This window comes from Rosa chinensis, chromosome 1 (genome assembly GCF_002994745.2).
Source record: "Rosa chinensis cultivar Old Blush chromosome 1, RchiOBHm-V2, whole genome shotgun sequence".
Lineage (NCBI taxonomy): Eukaryota > Viridiplantae > Streptophyta > Magnoliopsida > Rosales > Rosaceae > Rosa > Rosa chinensis.
In genome coordinates, this window is record NC_037088.1 from 28,759,354 (window position 1) to 28,771,435 (window position 12,082).

A 12,082-nucleotide genomic window follows, 5' to 3' on the forward strand; every position below is an offset into this window, starting at 1 on the left:
TTTTTTCTTTTAGGAAAAGTCTATTGTGCGCCGACCGTAGCAGCAAGCCATTTCACATTAAGGTCCAATTTGGGATTGCTTTGCTGTGAGAATAAACATTTTTACTTTTGCTGTAAGATGAAGCACTTTTGAAATTGATGTGAGAAGAAGCAGTTGAGTGTTTGGTAACTGTTTTCAAAAGTGCTGTGAGAACGAAAAACAATTTTTAGGTGTTTGGTAAGTTGCAAGTAAAAAATGTTGTAGCTGGGTGTAATTATCAAAATGGCCATAAATGCTAAATATGCTACTAAAATACATAATTTGTTTTATGATTATGTATCTGTACCAAATTAAACACTAGTTCAAATTATCAATACATCACTTTTATTTCAATATGTATATTAATTATAGAAATTGTATAAGCAATTTTAGGTTTCTTGTAATATCGGGGAAATTTTAGCTTTTGTGGTTGAGCCCATGAAAATTTAAGGATTTAAGATATAATTATTCGAGACATAAATTTGTGCTTCGATAATTATTAAGAGTGCTCGGGAGTAATTTCAAAAATTTTAAGTAAATGAAATCTTCAATTTGGTAAATCGATAATAAAGTACACATTATGATGAGTCCGTGGTACTTTTCGTGAAATTTTCGGACCTCAGAGCTATTTATTTCATATTTCGAAAGTTTGGAAATAAGGAAATTCATTTTAAACAAAGAAAATTGGCGGTGCGATTTGGGCCGTAGATTTCAATCACCATTTAATCTGGTCCGTCACTTTCAAGTGTATAATGGCCGAGATCAGATCAACGATCCATAAACCTCCAGAAAATTTTTGAACTTGAGACCGGTCTCGAGTATCCCCGATAGGACCCGATCCTCACTTCCAATTCCGGCCATCTCCAAGCGTTGGAATACCGTTGTTCAGACCGCATCGTCGTTGCGACCAACCCTGTGGCTTGGGTTTTCACCAACGAGCTCCGATGAAGGCAATTCGAAACCAAGAAGCTCCAGCGTTTTCCGACAACTCCAGCGATCATCGGCAATGCATGAGGTACGAAAGTGGATCTCCTCTTCACGCTCTACCTATTGATATACTTGATTTCGACTATAGTTGAGTTTATGATGATTAACATTTTGGGTAGAATTCGGCCACTGCCGAGGCCACTATGCAGGGTGGCGGCTTGGTTTGCTTGGTCTGGTTTCGACCTTAATGTATCGCTATTGATATTTATCGTTGGTTAATTTCCAATGTTCGTGAAGATTAGTGAAGAGCCAAGAATTTTGGGTCGTCTCTGTTCAAGTTGTCGAAGAGGAGAAAAAATTGGGTAATCAATGTTCAATGTATATTTAAAAAAAGGACGAGGACAAATAAGGCTATTCAGTCAACTTCATTAATAACTCCGTGTTTTTCAGCTCGGTTTCTCAAAGCCATTTTAATTTTAGTAGCTTTCGATTTCCTGCTGTGGGGATCAGCACTTCTGCCCAGAAGCTAAAATTTTGGAGTTTATCAAACAGCCTCATTGAGCAGTGAGCACCAGAAGCACTTTTGAACCAAAAGCAGTTTCCAAAAGCAATGCCAAACTGGGCCTAAATAATACCATAGTGAGCCTCCTCATGTCTTGGGTTGGGCCTCCGCTATTCCATTAGAGTCCAATTCAAAAGAGGACTTTAACCATTAATATGAAAAGATTAATAATCAAGTTTAAGTACTTGTGTTTTTTAAGGCCAATAGGGTGTTATACGAAAAATAAATTATATTTTTATAATAACATTTTATTCTTTATTATAACTTTATATTAGTGTATTTTACTATTTTAATAATCAAAAACTTGTAGGGTGAGTAGTTAATAGGGTGACAATACCAATGCTATCAGAAGGAGAGAAATTTATATACTATCTCATGTCCAGCATAAAAATATAAACCTTCTACTAATGAAACATCCAAATAAAGGTCAAGAGTTAACTTAGACCAATTACAATTTTTATATTAAAAAAATTATCTTAAATTTGGTATCATACCACGATTTGAATTTCTTGATGAATGATGCATCTTTCAGAAGCTTGTATCCCATTCTGCTAGTCTAGTAATGGAGAAGAAGAAGATCAGAGGGAGATATCCCAACATTAGGAAATCCGAATATCCAAACATGGATTAGAATATGAGAAATGGTATTATAAGGCAGAGCTTCAAACTTGAGCATTCTTGATGTATTGTAATGCATTCTGAAACTCTAAAATAGAAAGAGATCTGAACATTTGTTCAACAAAAAAATAAAAAAATTAAAAATAAAGGAAGAAGCAAATAAACCGTTTTTTTTGGGTGATCAGATCAAATTACCCTTAATATTAACAGTGGGTAACAAAAAATTTAACGGCAGTGACTAAAGTGAATGACGGAGCTAAACTTGAGTGACTAAAGTGATATATTTGAGAAGTCAGTGACCATAGTGTCGAACAGGTTAAAGTTGAATGACTATTTGTGATATTCTCCCTAAAATTTAACAAAAATGTTGGGCCTCCACCATCTCATTTTTGTCACCTAGCTACTTATAGTAGTAAGTCGTTTATTTTGACCATAATTTCTTTTTTTTTCGTTTTCGGTGAATTAACTTTTGATATTTAGAAACAGCATATGTATGCATACCAGTATATATGTATATTTGTTTTTGCTGGGTCATTTGGTAATCATAATCTTCAAAAGAACACATGTTGGTCATGTGACCATAATCCCCTTGTGTTTGATGCCATGTCGCCATGAATATATCTCTCGTTCGGGAATGCCAGTTTGACACCTAACCAACTTAAGCCACATGGTTGTCGATCATGTAGCACCTACCCACCTTAAACAGTTCTCAACTTCTCACCCTGGCTTAGGAAGTAGGGAATCTCAATTTAGATAAAGTCATAAAACTGATGCCCAACTTGGCAGGTAAACAAGTAACGAGTACAAAGATAGCGGGACATAATCACATAACTATCCTTTCATAAGATGAAAAGGATTAGGGAGGATAGCACCATCTACTCATCTTTATTTATTTATTTATTATTAATATTATTATTATTATTATTTTTCTTTCATTTAGTGGAAGGTAAGACTTAACTTATCCACATGGTGTAAGATTATTTGGACTTATTAATGTCAACTTAAAGAACAAGCAACTTGCTACTCTTGATGTAGAACAAGCAATCGGACTCATCATTGATATTTCAATTAGGATTCTCAGTTTATTGGGGGAACATACATAATTGATCATACCTCACTGCATTAGGTTTTGTACATGAATCAGGAATGTTGTTCCTCTTGCTAATCGATATAGGAAACCTTTATGGGAAGGTACCTAGACTTGTTGGCCTATATAAAGAACCACTTGGTCCCTGCTCTAGCTATCATTACCTGCATCTGAGAATAAATTGCTCTTCCCATTAGAGAACTCTCACAAGGATAGCTCAGAGGAGAATTAACCAAGTGCATCAAATCAGGAAGACCAACTTTGTCATCTTCCACCATGGCTGCAGCTGCAGGTACGTTTGTGTTCTTAAGTAGAGTACAAGCATGCATATACACATATACCGACATGATTTTATCAAAACCTTATTTGCAGAAAAGTTTATTCAAAAAAAAAAAAGGGATTATGTTTCAAGTTTTTAACCAAACACCAAAGGGGGAGAGCATTCAGTTATATGACTTAAATCTGTTTTGACCCGATGGCTTGCATTCAAATAGCAAGTGGAGAAAAACTTTTGCCGTTGCTCTACAACAGTTTAGCCCCAATTCTGGGTTGCTCCAGATGCAAGGGTTTGTTGATTAAGCCTTCAACAAGAGAATTCCGCCTAAATTTTTCTCTACAACTTGTTAAATCCTTAATCAAGGAATCTCTGCATCTTCTATTTTGCTCTTGGATAGTGAGAATTGGTAAAATCTTCATGGAATGCTCGAACCCAGGTGTGTGGCCCTTGCATGCTCCGTTTTTAATTTCTTGCAAAATTTAATGATTCAGATAGCCTTGTTGAGGTCTATATATGCGATTGTTTACAAAGTATTGTTTGTATTGTGTTCTGGATGGGTTTTGTGTTTTCTTGTGAATGATATTGTATTACTGTGTTTATTCATCTCCCATTTATTCCAAATCACAGTAAAATATATTGCATAAAGCTTAATCAAAACACGTAAAACGTCTTGGTCCAGTTCCAATTTAAGAACTTTACATATAGTACTGTCCATAGCAGTCCCATGTAAAGTACTTTTATTGGACCTTAATATTGGATCAACACATTGTGATGTTAATTTCAGGAGCTTGAATCCTTGCTCCATACAGGAGGTTTAAAAGATTATGGTTTCTGAGATTAATATCAGCATAGGGTTCAAGGCTCACCTTAATATGGTAACCTGAACTGTCTTCTTGCCACTCTAGGTGATGACATGTTCTAGATACCAACAGTTGGGTTTCCTGAGCTTTGGGTATATGATTAAGTTATAAAAGTGTCTATATTGTCTTTCTGCCACTCTAAGTAAAGCATGACACATTCATATTAGGAGTGCATCTTTGCCTCTTCAGTTATAAAATTGTTGCTTACTAATAAACTTCTAAATAAATTTCAGCTTTGAATATGCTTTTTAATTGCAACCAAATGGAAACCCTTAATGGTTCAAACTTCAAGAAGTGGAAACAAGACCTAGAATTATGTCTAGGGTAGTGACTATGAGCATGTGTTGAATGAAGATCCCCCAGCAGAGTTGACACCCACTAGCACTAGAGAAGCTACGGATAAATATGCACAGTGGCATAAACACAATAGGATGGCCCTGGTCATTATGAAGAGATCTATGTCTGAAGCAGTTAAGGGTGGCATACCAGATGCGAAATTGGCCAGAGAGTACTTTAAAAATATTGAGGAAAAATATCAGATATCAGACAAAGCTGAAACTGGTGCTCTCATGAGTGCTCTTACCGGAATGAAGTTTGATGGGGTAGGAAGCATCAGGGAATACATTTTGAAAGGAACTGAGATTGCTGCAAAACTGAAGGCTTTAGGGGTTACCATAGATGATCCTTTCCTAGTCCACCTTATTCTAAACTCATTACCATCTCAATACTCTCAGTTAGAGTGCAACTACAACACACAGAAGGAAAAATGGACTGTGAACGAGCTGATCTCTATATGTGTTCAAGAAGAAGACAGAATTAAGAAAAGAAAAGGGGTGGCTGTTCACTTGGTTAATAAGCCACAATTGAAGAAAAAGGCATATAAACCTACCTATTTAGCACCCTCTACCTCAAAGGCAGCAGCTGGACCTTCTTCTGCCGGATCTAACAACCCCAAGAACCAAAAATAAAGCTTTGTTAAGTGTTTCTTCTGCCGTAAGCCTGGACACGTTAAGAAAGATCATGCAGAGGCTTTAAAGATTGGTTGAGTAAAAAAGGTAAGAAAACTGATTTCCTTGATAAAACTATTTTTATTTAGAGTCTAAAATTGTCAGTGTGTCTAGTAGTTCTTGGTGGTTTGATACTGCATCCCCTATTCATATAATTACATTTATGCAGGGTTTTCTAAGAAAGAGGATTCCAAATAAAGATGAGGCTAGGATTAGCTCGGGGAATGGGAACAGAGTAGCTGTGAAGGCCATAGGAGTTGTCAGACTTATTTTTACTACTGGTTTTACTTTGGATTTAGAAAATGTTCTTTGTATTCCTTCTATGCAAAGAAACTTAATTTCTGGTTCTCTTTTAGTCAAGAATCATGGTTGTACTTTCGTTGGCAATAATAAAAGTTTGGATTTCTTTAAAAATTCTGATTTTATTGGTGATGCTTCTTTATTTGATGGTCATTGGCATATGAATTGCACAAATTCAGTTGAGGTGTTTTTAACAGAGAAAACAATTGGTTTTAAGAGACCTAGATTAAATGAAAAATTTGTTTTTCTTTGGCATAAACGGTTGGGGCATATTTCAGAAGAAAGATTAAAAGTTTTAGTAAAACAAAATATCTTGCCTCCTTTAGATTTTTCTGATTTTGGTGTCTGCATAGAGTGTCTTAAGGGGAAAACTACCAATCTTAGAAAGAAAGGTTCAGTTAGGAGTCAAGAGCTATTAGAACTTATACATACTGACATTTGTGGCCCTTTTCCTCATAAAACTATCTGCGGAAATCAGTACTTTATTACTTTTATTGATGATTTCTCGAGATATTGTCAAGTTTTTCTTATTTCTGAAAAATCAAAGGCTTTGGAAGCTTTTAAAAATTTTAAGGCAGAGGCGGAGAAGCAACTAGATAAGGTGATTAAGGTTGTTAGATCAGATAGAGGTGGAGAGTTTTATGGCAGATATACAGAATCAGGACAAAATAAAGGTCCCTTTGCTCTTTATCTTGAAGAATGTGGAATTAAAGCACAATACACCACACCAAGTACCCCACAGCAGAATGGAGTTGCAGAAAGGATGAATAGAACCTTGATAAACATGCTGAGGAGCATGATTTGCAGATCCGGTTTGCCTAGATATTTGTGGGGAGATGCATTGAAAACAACCAACTATATTTGCAACAGGACCCCAAGCAAATCAGTGGAAAACAAGACACCTTTTGAGTTATGGTTCAACAAGAAACCAAGTTTGCATCACTTCCATGTGTGGGGTTGCAGAGCTGAAGCAAGAATATACAATCCTCAACAACAGAAGCTAGACTCAAGAACCTCGAGTGTATTTTTCATTGGTTACCTAAATAAGTCTAAGGGATATAGGTTTTACAGTCCTAATAGTGGTACAACGATTCTGGAAACCAATAGAGCAGTTTTTATTGATGAGCTAGATGATTCAGAAAGATGATTCAGAAACTGCAGGAGATAATTTTTTGAACCTAAATTTGGCAAGACCTACGTGACGTGAAGCCGGGGCCCACATGAAGCAGGCCCAGGTCATCGTGAGCTGTGATATAATATCCAGCTGAGGTCCGGCTCACTTCACCTCAGCCGAGGCCGACTCACTTTAGCCTGGCTCACTCCAGCCGAGGTCCGGCTCACTTCACTCCAGCTGAGGCCAGACTCGGCTCACTCCAGCTAAGGTCCGGCTTACTTCACCTCAGCTGAGTCCCGGCTCACTTCAGCCTGGCTCCCTTTAGCCGAGGTCTGACTTGCTTCACCTCAGCCGAGATCCGGCTCACATGAGTCGATTTCTGATTTACTTGTGGTTGAGAAAGTCTTATCCAATGCCGTTTCAATTGGCCAGAGACACTGATGGCAGGACATTATGAGCAAATAAAAGCTACTGAATGACAAATTCTACTTTCAGAGACATTGCAGCACTAAGTGTGGCCGTTACAAAAATAAGCATTGAAGAGCCATGATGGTCTGTTACAAAAATAATCGTTGATGAGTCATGATGGTTGATTGCCAGTTATGAACATCAAAGGAATTTCATTCATAGAATCCAATTTGTAATCAATCCAGTCTCACAATTAAAGTCGAGACTGTATTTGTTTTATTTATTTTGTACTATAAAAGGGGCCGTAGACATCTTTGTTAAAGGTCCACGACCAAAAACACAACAGCTCAATACAAATTCAACATTCTCAAATTCTCTATCGCATCTCTACATTCTATCAATCTAAATTATCCATCGTCAATTATTTTACTTACTGGTATTTTTCTTGTCTTTCCTGCCCTTTACATTCTTGCATATTTATTTTGTCGTTCTTTAATTCCTTGCTCGTTATTTTTCCTGCACTTACTTTTTTCACAAATCATATCAAGAAAATCATATAAACAAGTTTTTAGAGTTCATGCGTTTCTTCGTCCGAACTCGTATTGAATCAAGGCATCAGGGTAACACCTTATATTTTGATTTTGTTTTACTGTGACTTGTGAGTATCTTGATCCTATAGATTTATCAATTATCACTCGCACTTTCACATTCACTCACAGAGTTGCACAGCACGAACATTCCGGCTAGCAAAGCCGAATCGTGTAAAGTCCTTGCATCCAAGGCAGAGAGAACCCCGCGGCCGAGATCGATCCTTCCTCGGCCCACAATCGATTGATTAGAAGTCAGATCAGCGCAAACTCTGTGACCTAGATCAAAACCTCGCTAGGCCTCTCGGCCGCGAGTTGGCAGGCTCGCGCACACGTCACCAAGCCAGAAGGACACGTGTAAGCTAAGAAGACCTCGGCCGAGTGACACGTGGCCGAGACAATTTTTGAGCGAACAATAATGAGCTTGAACTGGAAAATATGGAAACAGAAAATACATTTGAATGGCTAGTTTACTGCAATGACGAAGGCATCAACACTGAGGCACTAAAGCATAATGATGATCAAGATATGCAAAACGTCATACCTCTAGCAGAAGCAGTGATCAACAACCATGATGCAGCTCTACAAGATGATGGCCACAATGATATTTTGCAACATCCAGAACCACTTATTGAGCCTCAACAACCTAATAACATAGTTCAGCAACAAGAGCAAGTCGAACCACAGCCACAACAACAACCACAAGCACCATTGAGAAGATCACAAAGGGAAAGAAGATAAGCAATACCAGACTATTATGAAACCTCATTCTTAACAGAAGCAGACTTCGATTTAGGAGAAGAAGAAGATCCAATGTCTTACTCTCAAGCAATTGAGTCTTCACATGCAAACAAATGGGTTGAGGCTATGCAATCAGAGTTAAAATCAATGGAAATTAACAATGTGTGGGATTTAGTCTACAAACCAGAAGGGTACAAGCCAGTAGGGTGTAAATGGGTGTTCAAAATTAAGAAAGATTCCAGGGAAAATATAGAAAGGTACAAGGCAAGATTGGTTGCCAAAGGTTTCACTCAAAAAGAGGGTATTGATTATACAGAAACTTTCTCACCTGTGTCTACAAAAGATGCTTTCAAAATTTTGATGGCTTTAGTGGCACACTTAGATCTTGAGCTTCATCAGATGGATGTCGAGACAACTTTTCTAAATGGAAATTTAGATGAAAACATATATATGATGCAACCTGAAGGCTTTACTGCAGAAGGACAGAATGAAAAGGTATGTAAATTAGAGAAATCAATTTATGGTTTGAAACAAGCATCTAGGCAGTGGTACCTTAAATTTGATTCAGTAATTAGTTCTTTTGGATTTGTGGAAAATAAGCTAAATAAATGCATTTATATGAAGATCAGTGGGAGCAGGTTTATTTTTTTGATCTTATATGTTGATGACATATTGCTGGCAAGTAGTGACTTAAACTTGCTGAGAGAAACCAAGAATTTTCTGTTGAAAATTTTTGATATGAAGGATATGGGAGAGGCAGCTTTTGTACTTGGTATAGAGATAAAGAGGGACAAAGAAAAGAAAACATTGGGATTATCTCAAAGAAGCTACACTGACAGGGTACTTAAGAGGTTTGCAATGGGAACCTGTAAGGAAGGTGAGTCATCTGTGTCAAAAGGAGACAAGCTGCATTATGGACAATGTCCTACGAATTCATTGGAAAAGAAAGAGATGGATAAGAGACCCTATGCAAGGTTGGTTGGGAGTCTCATGTATGCTCAAGTGTGTACTAGGCCTGATAATGCATTTTCAGTTGGTGTGTTGTCAAGATATAAGTCCAATCCAAGGAATGAACATTGGGTTGCAAGTAACAAGGTGCTCAGGTATTTGCAAAAGACTAAAAATTATATGCTAGTATATAGAAGGGTTGAAGATCAGGAATTGGAAGTAATTGGTTACACAGATTCTGATTATAAGGGTTGCATTGATGATCTAAAATCTACTTCAGGATACATTTATATGTTGGCAGGTGGTGCAGTCTCATGGAGAAGTGTAAAGTAATCTCTGACAGCTACTTCAACTATGCAGGCTGAATATGTAGCCATTCACGATGCCATTAGACAAGCCTTATGGCTTAGAAATTTCTTGAATGAAACCAAGGTAGTGGATTCAGTTGAGAGACCTTTGAAAATCTACTGCGATAATGCAGCTGCAGTGTTCTTTGCTAAGAACAACAGAAAGTCAATAGCTTCAAGAAATATAGATGTGAAGTATTATGCAGTTACAGAAAATGTGAGAAACCATGAGATAGAAATAATTAAGATCGGTACTCTTGCTCAACTTGCAGACCCGCTCACAAAGGCCATTGTTGTAGCATCTTTTCAGGTACATGTCAAAAACATGGGAATTTTGGAGAGCCTTGATTAGGTAGTTTAGTGGGAGCTGAAAACTTTCATTTTATAAGCATGTTTTAATTAAGCTGAGAATTGTTTAATGCAACAAAATTATTTCTAGAAGTTTATTTTTCCTTGAGTTCTTTTATCACGCCTTCAGCATATATCATTGACTTGAAAATTTTTAAGATTTAGACTATTAGTTGCAGCTTAATGCGTGATAATATAGGACATGAACTTGCAGGTTTATATTAGTAAGCAAATTTTGAACGGTTCTGTTTTGAATCCTGCATAAGGACCTTATATGTGCTAATATATATGTTTTCATTTGTTTAAGCACAATTTCATGTACACAAATTTAACTCCTGTGGTCTGTGATTGCTTCAACATGATGTTGAGGTGCTGGTACTTAGTTAAGTATCTGTTTTCTCATTGTCTGTTAAAGTCAATTGCAGATTGACTGAGTTCAGGAACAAGTTGAAATTCATGGCTAGTCCAGCGCACACTTCATGGTTGCTATATCTGGTTTAAGTGGTATTCTTGCTGTGTTAAACATTGATAGTCCAAGTGGGAAACTGTAAGATTATTTGGACTTATCAATGTCAACTTAAAGAATAAGCAACTTGCTACTCTTGATGCAGAACAAGCAATCGGACTCGTCATTGATATTTCAATTAGGATTCCCAGTTTATTGGGGGAACATACATAATTGATCATACCTCACTGCATTAGGTTATGTACATGAATCAGGAATGTTGTTCCTATTGCTAATCGGTATAGGAAACCTTTATGGGAAGGTACCTAGACTTGTTGGCCTATATAAGGAACCACTTGGTCCCTGCTCTAGCTATCATTACCTGCATCTGAGAATACATTGCTCTGCCCATTAGAGAACTCTCACAAGGATAGCTCAGAGGAGAATTAACCAAGTGCATCAAATCAGGAAGACCAATTTTGTCATCTTCCACCATGGCTGCAGCTCCAGGTATGTTTGTGTTCTTAAGTAGAGTACAAGCATGCATATACACATATACTGTTATGATTTGATTTACACATGGTTGATGGGAAGGTATGGCATACTCTTTGTATTTCTCATACACGGTTGGCTAGACTTTGTTTCAAGTTATGTTTGTATCTTCCTTAATGCTTTACATGTATCCCATATTATCTTTTTTTTCTTTTGTTTTTAATTGGTAAGGAACAGCACTTGACATCTCATTTTGGTCTGATTCTTAATCCATCTTGTATTCGCTTAGTGATTTAAATTTTTTTTTTTTTGATTGTTCAATCACACAGTGTCCTCAAAGGCTTCCTAGGCCCAGAGACTAATCCGTGCTCGGGGGATCTTGTCAGAACGCTTCCTCCCCCCTGGCCACCAAGAATATATTGGGATTTAACTCCAATAAGCGTCGGCGGGATTCGAACCCGGGTATGGGGGGTTCCACATCTGGAGGCTCTTACCAACTCGACCACCTGTGGTGGTTCGCTTAGTGATTTGATTTTAATTTGTGATAAAAGAAAGTTTAGTAAATGATTGAGTAATGAGATGTAGGGAGTGATACCAACTAGTCAGAATAGCAAACCTAATGAATGTTATTTTTATCGGCAAAACCTTGCAACAACAATACCGAATACTGGAGTTGGTATTTCAGTTTCTCTACCATAGTATAAGTACAGTTACATGTTAGGATTTGTGGTTATGTTAATAATGATCTCAACTCAGCATGCATTATGTATATCCAGGAGGGCTGCTCACACTTCAGTGTACGATAAGAACCCTGATGAACAAATTTGCCCCAGCTTTGTCCACTGTGATCCCTACTCAACCTGAGAAGTACTAGACTCCAAACCCTCGAAATGGGGTATTTCGACCTGAGACTGCGCATAATTCCAACCCAGCTGGAGAGTCCGGAGCTGTAAATGGTAACGAGACATTAGTGCTGGAGGAGAAGGCCTTGTACTG